This window comes from Physeter macrocephalus, chromosome 21 (assembly GCF_002837175.3).
Source record: "Physeter macrocephalus isolate SW-GA chromosome 21, ASM283717v5, whole genome shotgun sequence".
In the NCBI taxonomy this organism is placed as follows: Eukaryota; Metazoa; Chordata; class Mammalia; order Artiodactyla; family Physeteridae; genus Physeter; species Physeter macrocephalus.
This window is the reverse complement of record NC_041234.1, coordinates 16,456,584-16,467,582: the sequence shown is the minus strand read 5'-3', so window position 1 is coordinate 16,467,582 and position 10,999 is coordinate 16,456,584. Positions and strand designations below refer to the sequence as shown.

The 10,999-nt window shown below is 36.5% G+C and overlaps 1 protein-coding gene across 14 annotated transcripts in view; it reads left to right on the top strand.

Moving 5' to 3' along the window:
* DMD (dystrophin) overlaps positions 1 to 10,999 on the top strand; it is a 2,398,628-nt gene that overhangs the window by 916,601 nt on the left and 1,471,028 nt on the right. The window lies entirely within an intron of this gene.

Here is a 10,999-nt window from a genome sequence, read left to right as displayed (position 1 = left end):
GGACGCGCAGGCTCAGCGGCCATGGCTCACGGGCCCAGCCGCTCCGCGGCATGTGGGATCTTCCCAGACCGGGGCACGAACCCGTGTCCCCTGCATCGGCAGGCGGACTCTCAACCACTGCGCCACCAGGGAAACCCTCATCATTTTTTTATAAAAGATTGTTTGCTGGTTTTATTTCCTACTGAGACATTATAGTTTCATCCTTTGCAATAGGGATTTTTATTAATTTAATAAGAGCTGTTTCATCTTCAGGGACATTATCAAGGCTTTGATTTTTCAACTTCGACTTATAAACATCCATTTTTGGTATATAATTGGCAATAGTTTGTGAAGGAATTTCTAACAGGCAGAGTGAATATTCTGCAGTGGGCAGGCTAAAGAAACAGGTATTCTGAATGTTAAATAATTTTAGCTATAGGAAGATCACATGTGTAGATTCAGTCTGCTTTATCTTTCAAGCATTTGATTTCATGAATTACAAAATCTATTAGATTTTTACAAATACAACACTACCACAGATACAAGGGAATACCTGCCGTGGGGTTGGAACTTTTGGAGAACAAAAAAATCTTCTTCTAGGAGAAATAATTCTATTTTTTTAGGCTGCTTGAGGGGGAGAGAGAATTTCATCAACATTTCTCAGAGTTGACTGTTGATAAATGGGAAAGTTAAATTTCTTACTGGCTTTCTATGGTATTCTGTTATCAGCTTAATAACGGACTATTATAAATAGTTTCAAGAAAAGGGAATTATGATTATATTGTTAATGTTTTAGTTTTAAAATTAAACTGAAGGATAACATGTAGTAGAAAATAGCGAAATATCTTATTTCAAAATATACTTATTCAAAGGTATGTTCTTTGTTATAATTTTTGAGGGAAATTCTACAGGTAGAAAATTACTTAGAGAAGATGAAGTCTAATGATGTTTCAGAGTTCATGTGACACACTCGACCACTGAAAGTATGAATCACCTTGGGTAGACATTTTATTAGCTAATTAAAATTTTTTTATCTATCTGAATAATCTACTTAACTGTTTGCCATCCTATTTCTGTGTCTTAAAATAGCTTTGATCAAGCAGGAAAATTGAATTCTATCATTTCCAGACTATAAATTTAAAAATTTCCTGTTATCATGTGGTTACCTAGAAGCAATTTGCATTTAATCAATAGTGTCAGCAATGAGAGACTGAAAGTGCTAAAAAAAAAATGTACAATACTGTATGAGTGGTTTTCTGATGCTTCGTTGAGTCACCTTTATCAACTTTTACTCTCATATTCTGAAATAAAAACATCATTCTTAATTGCCTACTAAAATAGGACATGAAATGATTTACCTAGACATTTCCTTCAGGCTAAACATAATGTATATGTATTTTAAAATCCTTGAGAGAAATACATAGTAATGATGATGGATATTCAGTTTAGGCATACATTAATTTTCTTGCTTCTTCACCTGTCAGTTTATGTAGGTTATTTTGAACACATGGGAGGCCTATCTCATGAGCTTGAGTGGTATTAATTCATTTTTAGGCATTCATTAAAAATGGCTAAATAAGAACTCTTTTTTATTCTTTCACTTGAAGTAATAAATGAATGAAGGAATCAAGCTCTTTCAGCCAATTAGAATATCCTAGGACATTATCACTTCAGTTTTATATACTTTTAAATCTAGCAAAAATTTCCCTTCTCTATTAACCATGTGTTTTATCCATATAATTAACATAATACACTTTTTTAAAAGTTGAGTTCTATGGGACATATCTACTCAAAGTGTGGTCCCTGGACAACCAGTATTGGCATCATCTGTGAGCTTCTTAGAACTGTAGGATTGATTTCAGCCTTGATAAATCAGAATTTGCATTTAAACAAGATCCACAGGTGGTTCCTATGTACATAAATGTTGGAGAATCAATACACAATGGGAGACTTTACCAGACTCCTAGTTGTTCTTCACTCATTCTGTTAATGTTGCCATAGTTCACAATTTCCAGCTGACTTAACAGGTATAGCTACTCAACTTCTTGAACTGAGCACATGGTAATGTAAGTTAGTAATTAAACCAACAAAACAAGCTCTTCTTATCCCAAGGTGATTTTATACCTCTACAATGTTCTCCTGAAAAGCTTTCCTACTAGCCGTTAAGGTCAACAGGCCTTGGGCTCTTCCTGGGACTTACACTTGCTTATGCCCATACCAAATCAACTTTTCCCCAAGTTCTGTGGGAAATCTTCAAGCCAATTAATTCTACGTTTCCCTTATCTCTATTATCTGTGTTTGCCACCAAGAATATAGGAACCTCTATTCACCTGTCCTTTCTTGTATCTTCGTCTCTATGCTCTTCTGTACTCTTTCCTCTGTCTCACTTTCTCTTCTTTGTGCTTTCTCACACTCATTCACTGTGCACTCGGAAACCCTTCTTCCAAAACAGACTTTCTCTTCTGTATACCCGTTTTGTTCATAAATGGAATTTATTGGGTTGGCCAAAAAGTTCGTTCGGGATTTTCAGTAAGATGGGGAAAAAGCCCGAACGAACTTTTTGGCCAACCCAATACTTTTACCCTTAAGATCACCACAAAGACTAATGACTCACTCCTCCACTCCTTTAGAATTGCTAGTTTACTCACTTCTCAGGGTCACTTCCAAAGGTACCACCCTTAATGTAAAACTACCTCTTCCCTTGTGTTTCATGCCAAGTGGCCATCTGTCATTCACCAATTTATTCTATTATTTTCTCTTTGAAGACTTTGGCATCAGGTTCACAATCTCCTCCACCCAAGTTATGCCTTTATCCTTAAAAATCTCAGCCCATGTGGGCTATCTTGCTGTCTCTAAAAGCTTCCATTTCCCTCATCTCCTCAATTCACCTACCCACTTGCATTAACAATACTGTAGATGTTTCGCTGCCAGACATTACTCCATTTCGGAAAAAACACACTTTAACAGACTCATCAATTCTTCCTAAGCTTTCCATACTTCCCTAGTAAATTTTCTCAACTTTTCTTAACTATTATTTCAAGTTTTTATGGGTCTCTTAAACTTTTCCCCACCATTTACAGTAGGTGACTTTCCCTCTTACTTTAGTTAAAATAATCTCTTAAATTACGTGTATTTGTGCTCACAGTCTCTTCATTTCCCTCTGCCTTGGTGGAAGAGACTGTGTTTTGGCTCATTAGGGCTAATCTCGGGGGGTGTGTATTCAATATCTTCACTGTCTGGGTCCTCAGGAACCTGCTTCCATTCAGCCACACATCCATTTCTTCAATGTCTCCCTATTTTCTGGGTCTTTATCATCAGCCTTTAAACAGGCTGTTTTTCCATCTTTCTATCCTATCCTATAAATACATATGTGAATATTTTTGTGCCTTATTTTCTCAACTTCTCTGCAGGACTAGACCCTATTAACCTCTTAGTCCTTCATGAAATTCTTTCCTCCTTTGGATTATGGAATACCACTCTCTATTGTTTACCTTTTTAACGTTTTTGCCCTTTTGTTCCATCTTGGTTTTCCTTTAATATTGAAATTCTGTACATTTCTTCCCTTGTTTTCCTCTCTAGATTATCCTCATTACTTCCCATTCAAATAGCATGTATTTTCTAATGACTCCCAAATGTGTATCTTTAGCTCGTGTCTCTCCCTTAAAGCCCAGTCCTATATATCTAATTGCCTAATAGACAAGTTTAATTGAATGTTTGCGTGCAAACTTAAGCTTCAATTTCTCTCCAGCCCTCCTTTATTCTTTCTTTTTACTTTTCTTCTTCCAGCAACCTCATCCAGAAACCTAAAAGCTAACTGGGTCATCTAGATTTTTTTCCTACCATTCACAAGTCTACCCTCTGACAAGTTCATTTAATCTCATTCCCTTAACAGCTCTTGAAACTGTCCAATTCTCTCTATTCCCATCACCACAACCCTGACTAAAGCTAATATCATGGCTGACTTTGGTTTAAGATGACAGTCCCTAGCTGGTCTTCACTGCCACTAATGTTGTATTACTTTAGAAGTTTTCACATCACTTCTGCCAGAGTGAACTTATAAAACATAAGTAGTATCCTGTTATGCCTCTGTTTACATTCATTTGAGAAAGAAAAGAGCAGCCACTGAGACCCAGGAGCTGGCTTGGCACTACAGTTAGGCCTTGGAGGTGCTAGATGCTGTACTAGTGCTTGCAGCTAGTCCGTAATGTTCTCATGTTGAATATGACAAACAACTCAGAATGCTCACCTCAGACAGGGCCACTCCACAATCATGATGGATCACGACAAAAACGTGACCATTGTGTAATTATGTCTCAATACAGTAAAAAATACTAACATTGTCCAAACCACCCAAAATGACCAGATATCCCTCCTCTTCACTAATATGACAGATTATGCACCTTTACTAATCATGGCTTTAGCCTCTCTACATTCTTTCTGCCATCTAGATAAGAAGATTTAAGATATCCAATCATAGAATCACCTCCATTTCCTTACAGCGTCTAATTAAAGGCAAAGCCTTGCTTCCTTGACCACCCACATCACCTTACACAAGCCCAAACCCTATAAACTATTTGTAACATCCTCTTAGAGACATACCCCCGTAGTTCCCTATTACATGCCATGTCTCTTGTTGCAACTAGTAAATCAACTTAACTTTGTTCATCTACAGGCAGGTTCCTGGTGGCCTTTGACTGAAAGGCATTGGCAAAGTCGCTGTCTTCATGTTGCCCTTATGCAGACTACCATGACCTAATTCCTTTCTACCTATCCAAACTGGTTTCTCGCCATTGTTACATTGATTATGTTGTTGGTTTCTAGAAACTAGGGACTGGAACTTAATCTGTTTGGGTTTGGTTTGTTCGTTCGCTTTTGGTTTGGCTTAGTTTGGTTTTGGTATGCAGTGTGTAACATAGCACCTGGTATTTAATCCAATTAATGTTTGATTATGTGAATAAGTGATTTTTTTTTCAGTTCTGCAGGCACGTTTTAAGTCAGGCTCTGCTACCAATATGAAGGATATAACAACTTCTGAATAAACATTTGAGTGAATAAATTACTTTTTCTGTCAAAGGGTAAAACTTCATTATAGAATCTTAAGTGAATAGAAAATTAATTGCTTCTATAGTCAGAGTAGGACTCTGGGGGATGTGGAACTTACTTTCATATTAATTAGAAAAGATGTCATGAAAAGAAGAGGCCTTTAAGAGATGCTGGTAAAGAAGGAGGACAAGAGGTCATGAGTGTTTTTAATCAGCTTATTAAAGAACTAGTAAACTCTCTTTCCTGTATACTTTGCTTAAAACTTATGTTAATTATGTTTCTTTTTAAAATAATACAACTAAATTGCCTTTTTCGATCAGTTATCTTATTTTTGAATTATAATTTACATACAATATTATATTAGTTTCATGTGCCCAGCATAGTGATTTGAATTGCCTTTTATTTTGCACTTGAAGTTATACACTTTAGAATTCATAACTTCCTGATGATCTCTCAGAATTTTCATGGGCCCATTATATATTTGAAAATGTACAATACATTGCTCATGCAGTGGTTCACTCATGCCTTTACTTGAAGTTATATGTACTAGATACTTTAGAATCTGATTAGTAGCTTCTAAACATATGATCATATATGGAGTATATACTGAGTAAAATATTTTTCTCTGTTGAGAAAAAATAATTTCAAAACTGTGTTCTGTTATAAAATGTATACTTTTACAATTAAAAATATATCCATATTATACATATGTATTCATACACATACATATATGATAAACAGAGATACCTAAGGAAATAGGCACACATACAGAAAAGCTGGATGAGTTTCTAGAGGAAGAAAGATTATAGAAAGGTCTTAATGTCAAGGGAAGATATGTTTTCATGAACAAGGTGATTTAAAGAGGTGGTTTTAGTTATTGGTACTTAATGCTTTAAGAAGCGTTGTACCTGGCAGGAAAAAACATTTGGAGCCTTTCATGAAATAAGTTTCTGTAAAGTAGTGAGGGCTAAAATCTGGCTATAGATATTTGGACTAACACTGAAGATGAAATGCATGGAAGAAAATGGGTGTCATCGTTGAAGAACATTCAGATAATATTCGTGGCCTTGAAAACAAGGGGGAAGCTTATATATATATATACATATATATGTATATATATATCAATAAATAGAGAGAGTTGGAACCATGGAAGAGGAAGAAAGACTGAAGATGTTGAAACGTTTGAAAAACATCTGAGAAAAAAGTAATCCCCAAGTTTCTGAGACCAGTAAAGTGTTGTTACACTTATTCCCTAGTGGATAACAAAACGTCCCCACATGTCAGCATAGCCCATGATTTTGCACAGTCTGGAAATACAGGAACAACTTAATTAGGGTACTTGAAAATACTATAACTCTCTACTTGACAAATGGGAATACTTGTTTATTTGCTACTGAGTCCAAAGAATGCTGGTTAGTACCATAAGCAAGAAATATTCCCTTCTCTTTTGTTCAGTATCAAGTCTACATTTTACAATCTCCAATATTAATTTGGATCGTGATAATGCAGCTTTAGTTTCTTCCTTATGAGATCAGTGTCTCTGTTGCCTTGGTATTTCTTTCCATTTCTGTCAAATTCAACATCTTCTAGCCTTATGATTTTATGTTGCTTTTTTATGAAGTCCATGATATCTCAGTGAAGATGCCAGAACTGTTTCCTGAACTTTTGTTTGGTAGACTGCTGTTGGGAGTTTATACTCCCTGTAATTTTTTTCAATATGATATTTTTTCTTTATTCTGTAATAAATATTACAAGTACCATGTTGGGGTTTTTTCCCCCTTTGTTTTCTCTTCCTCAGCCAAGGCAGGATTCTATTACGTTTTGACTTAATGAACTTTACATGGTACTACTCGTTTCTATTATTCCTGTTATCAGGACTACATAACAATCCTGTTGGAGAGTGAGTTGTGCCCAACTCTCAATCTCATCTGGAGTTTCCAGGAGACTTTCATTGAATCCAGCTTTACTTTCCTCAGCTTGTAGCACCTAAACTCATGGGCTGTTTCTGTGACCACTGTATGTATAACTACCAGGATTGTTACACATGTACACCTTCATAGAGCTTTTGAACTGTGGGTGGAGTGGGAGAGACTGTAATATTGTATATGGAGGCATGATGCTGTGATAGACCTCACTTTATTATGCATCTACTATGTACCAGGCGCTATTCTAGGCACTGCAGATAGCATGAAGAAGGAAATGCAAAAGGATACGTGACCTTATACAGTTTATATTCCTGTGGGCAAGATGGAAATTAAGCAGATTAATATGTTAAACATGTAGAATGTTAGTGATAAATGCCAAAGATGAAAATGAAGGGGGAATGAGAGCTAAGGTGTGTGTGTGTGTGCGTGTGTGCGTGTGTGTGTGTGTGTGTGTGTGTGTGTATAGATAGAGTGGCAGTAGAAGGCCTCACTGAGAACGTGCCACTTAAGTAAAGATCTAATGAGGAATTTACAAATACTCGAGGTAGGAACATTTAAGGCAGAGAGAAGAATAAATGCATAGCCCAAGGAGGTAGGAGTGTGCCTAGAGTGTCAGAGAAAAACGAGGAGTGTGTCGGGGGCTGAAATATCAAGGTGTTTAGTAGCAGAAGAGGTCAGAGAGGCTAAGGAGATTAAGGTCAGGTGAAGCCATGGTTAGGCTTTGAGCTTTTACTCAGAGTGAGAAGGGAAGCTTTTGGAGAGTTGAGCTGGCTTTCTCTGTCAGCTGTGTTGAGAATGTATCATTAGGGAGCAAAGACAGGAACAGGGATACCGTTTAGTAGGCTATTTTGAAACATCTAGACTCATGACAGATGATGGGGGTCTTTTGACTAGTGTGGTGGTAGTAGTGAGCACAGTTATAACATTGCTTTCTGGATGTCTTTTGAGGTAAGAACCTGCAGGATTTTCTGATGGATTGCCTGTGGGGTTTGAGATAAAGAGTCAAGAAGGATTCCAAGTTGTTGGCCTGAACAAATGGAAATATAGATCGAGGGCTAGGACACGCTATATTTAGAGGTCAGGGAGATGAGGAGGAACCAGCATGGGAGACTGAGTAAAGGCAGTCTTTGAGGTCAGAGGAAGTATGTGTTTGTAGTCTAGGAAGCCAAATCAATATTCCCAAGAAGAGGAATCCTCTGAATCAAATTATGGTGATAAATAAGCTGAGGACTGAGAATCAGCCATTGACACTTTCTGAGTGTCAAACAGCAGGTAAGCAGTGGGGACAGAATTCGAACCACCTTAGAACAGAGTGACTCCAAAACTTTTCATTACCTTCTTTCCCATCTCCTTGCTACCATAAATTTTCTTATTTTTAATGAACTATCTATAGGTGTGTCTGCAATGAAATTTTCTGGGCTCTTCACTGTCTTGTTTATACTCCTCAAGGCACATTTATGCCAGTTTTTCTCTTAATTTTCCAATATTCCTCTTTAAAATGTTGCTTATCAGAACCCATGTATCATCTAAACATTGACAAATATGTGGAGGCTACTAAGTGCTTCTTTCTCAGACCTGTATCTCTATTTATGCAGCAGTTACTCAGTTTGCAAGTAGTAGACATCGGCAATGGGGTACAGTAATTGAGCTGTACACAGTTGCCAGTGAGCCTATAGACTGTCAGTGTCCATACCAAGTGACCAGGCATTCCTTCTGATACCTTGGTGCCCATGCTGCATTAATGGGTAAATATTTTGAATACCATTCCTGACTACATCCAAACTATCAGGTTACTTTTACTGTGAGTTGGAATAAGATATGTTCAAATCTGTTGGATTCATCTTCATTGAAATACCCCTAGAAGCAGCAGAGTATGTTTGAAAGAGAGCTTAACTTGTAACTAGATCATCAGGGTTCTAATATTGGTCTAAAACTTTCTACTTCTATGATTCTTTTTTTGGCCACACCATGTGGCTTGCGGGATCTTACTTCCCCGACCAGGACCAGGGATTGAACGCCTACCCCCTGCAATGGAAGTGCAGTGTCTTGACCACTGGACCACCAGGAAATTGCCTCTACTTCTGTGATCTTGCATATATGACTTAATCTTATTTGCGCTCAATTTTCTCTTGTGTAAAATAGGATAAAATAATGCTGATTCTATCTCACAGAATTATTATGAAATACATATGAAATCATGTAATACACAGTAATTTGGTACACAGTGTAAGGCATTCCATTTTTATCATTGTTACATCAGTGTTTTCAAATCTTTCACAAACCTCTCTGTGCCTTGCTTTCCTCCTCTGTCAGATTGGGAGAATAATAGTACCTACTCCAGAGATTACTGTTTTGTTGTGGTGATGATGGTGGTTATTGTTGTTATATAAATTAGAATAATTGGAATAATTTGGCTAACCAAACAAGGTATTTAAGCTCAAATATTATCCCTGAGATATTCAATTATGTTTGTCTCTCTGTTAGTAATACTAATTGATTATTCCGTTAGATGCTTAGAATAAAGAGATTATGATCATGACATTAAGGAGGCCATTGATAATTTCTTTTCATCATTTATAAAGACAAGATGGTGTTCTGATTCTACTCTTCATATAATTTCATGTAAAAAAAAAATACAAAATAAACTCAATGTAGATAAAATAGAAGCCACTCTGTTAGAAAAGGATAATTCTAAAACTGTTTAACTCAAAGAACACCAGTTTGTTCTAATTGTTCTTGTTGTCGTTTTGTTGTAGTACAAGTTTTTTTCTTATTTTCTCTTTTTTTTGAGTTGATGTAGTTAAAATTTGAGATGCCCCACATCCCGCTGTAGCTCTTGGTAGTTGTTGTGAATATTTGAATATTATATATTTACTTAGAATGTGCTTATTTTTCTCTTCTAAATGCTCAGAGTCCTTTGCAAATAGCATTTACCTTTTTTTCCTCTTTTTTTAATTGTGGTAAAATATACATAAATCATATTTATTTTAACCATTTATAAATATGCAGTTCATTGGCATTAAATACAGTCAGAGTGTTGTGTAACCATCACCACTGTCTATAGCCAAAACTTTTTCATCATCCTCAACAAAAACTCTGTGACTATCAAACAGTAACAACCCCATTTTCCCTCCCACCAGCCCTTAGTAACCTCTATTCTATTTTCTGTCTCTAGGAATTTGCCTATGCTAGGTACCTCGTGTAAGTGGAATCTACAATATTTGTCCTTCCATGCCTGGCTTATTTCACTAAACCTAGTGTTTTCAAGGTTCATCCATGTTATAGCATGTAACAAAATGCCATTCCTTTCTTGGCTTAATAAATCCCACTGTGTGTATATATCATAGTTTGTTATTCATTTCTACAGTATTTGTCCTTCTATGTCTGGCTTATTTCACTAAACCTAGTGTTTTCAAGGTTCATCCATCTTATAGCATGTAACAAAATGCCATTCCTTTTTTGGCTTAATAAATCCCACTGCGTGTATATACCATAGTTTGTTATTCATTGGTTGATTGACACTTGGGTTGTTTCCACCTTGTAGCTATTGTGAATCATGCTGCTATGATCATTGGTGTACAAATATTTGTTCAAATCCCTGCTTTCAGTTCTTTTAGATTTGCAGTGTAGGTAGTAGCACAGTTGTTGGATCATATGGTAGCTCTACGTTTAACCTTTGAGAAACTGCCAAACTGTTTTCTACAGTGTCGTCTTGTTTTTAAAAAATTATCACAAATTTTAAATATACACAAAAGTATACAAAATACTGTGAGTGTTCCTTGTATACCCATGAACTCATCCAGTTTTTGGTCTTTTTTTTTACATCTTTATTGGAGTATAATTGCTTTACAATGGTGTGTTAGTTTCTGCTTTACAATAAAGTGAATCAGTTATACATATGCATATGTTCCCATATCTCTTGCATCTCCCTTCCTCCCACCCTCCCTATCCGACCCCTCTAGGTGGTCACAAACCACCTAGCTGATCTCCCTGTGCCATGCCGCTGCTTCCCACTAGCTATCCACCCTACGTTTGGTAGTGTATATATGTCC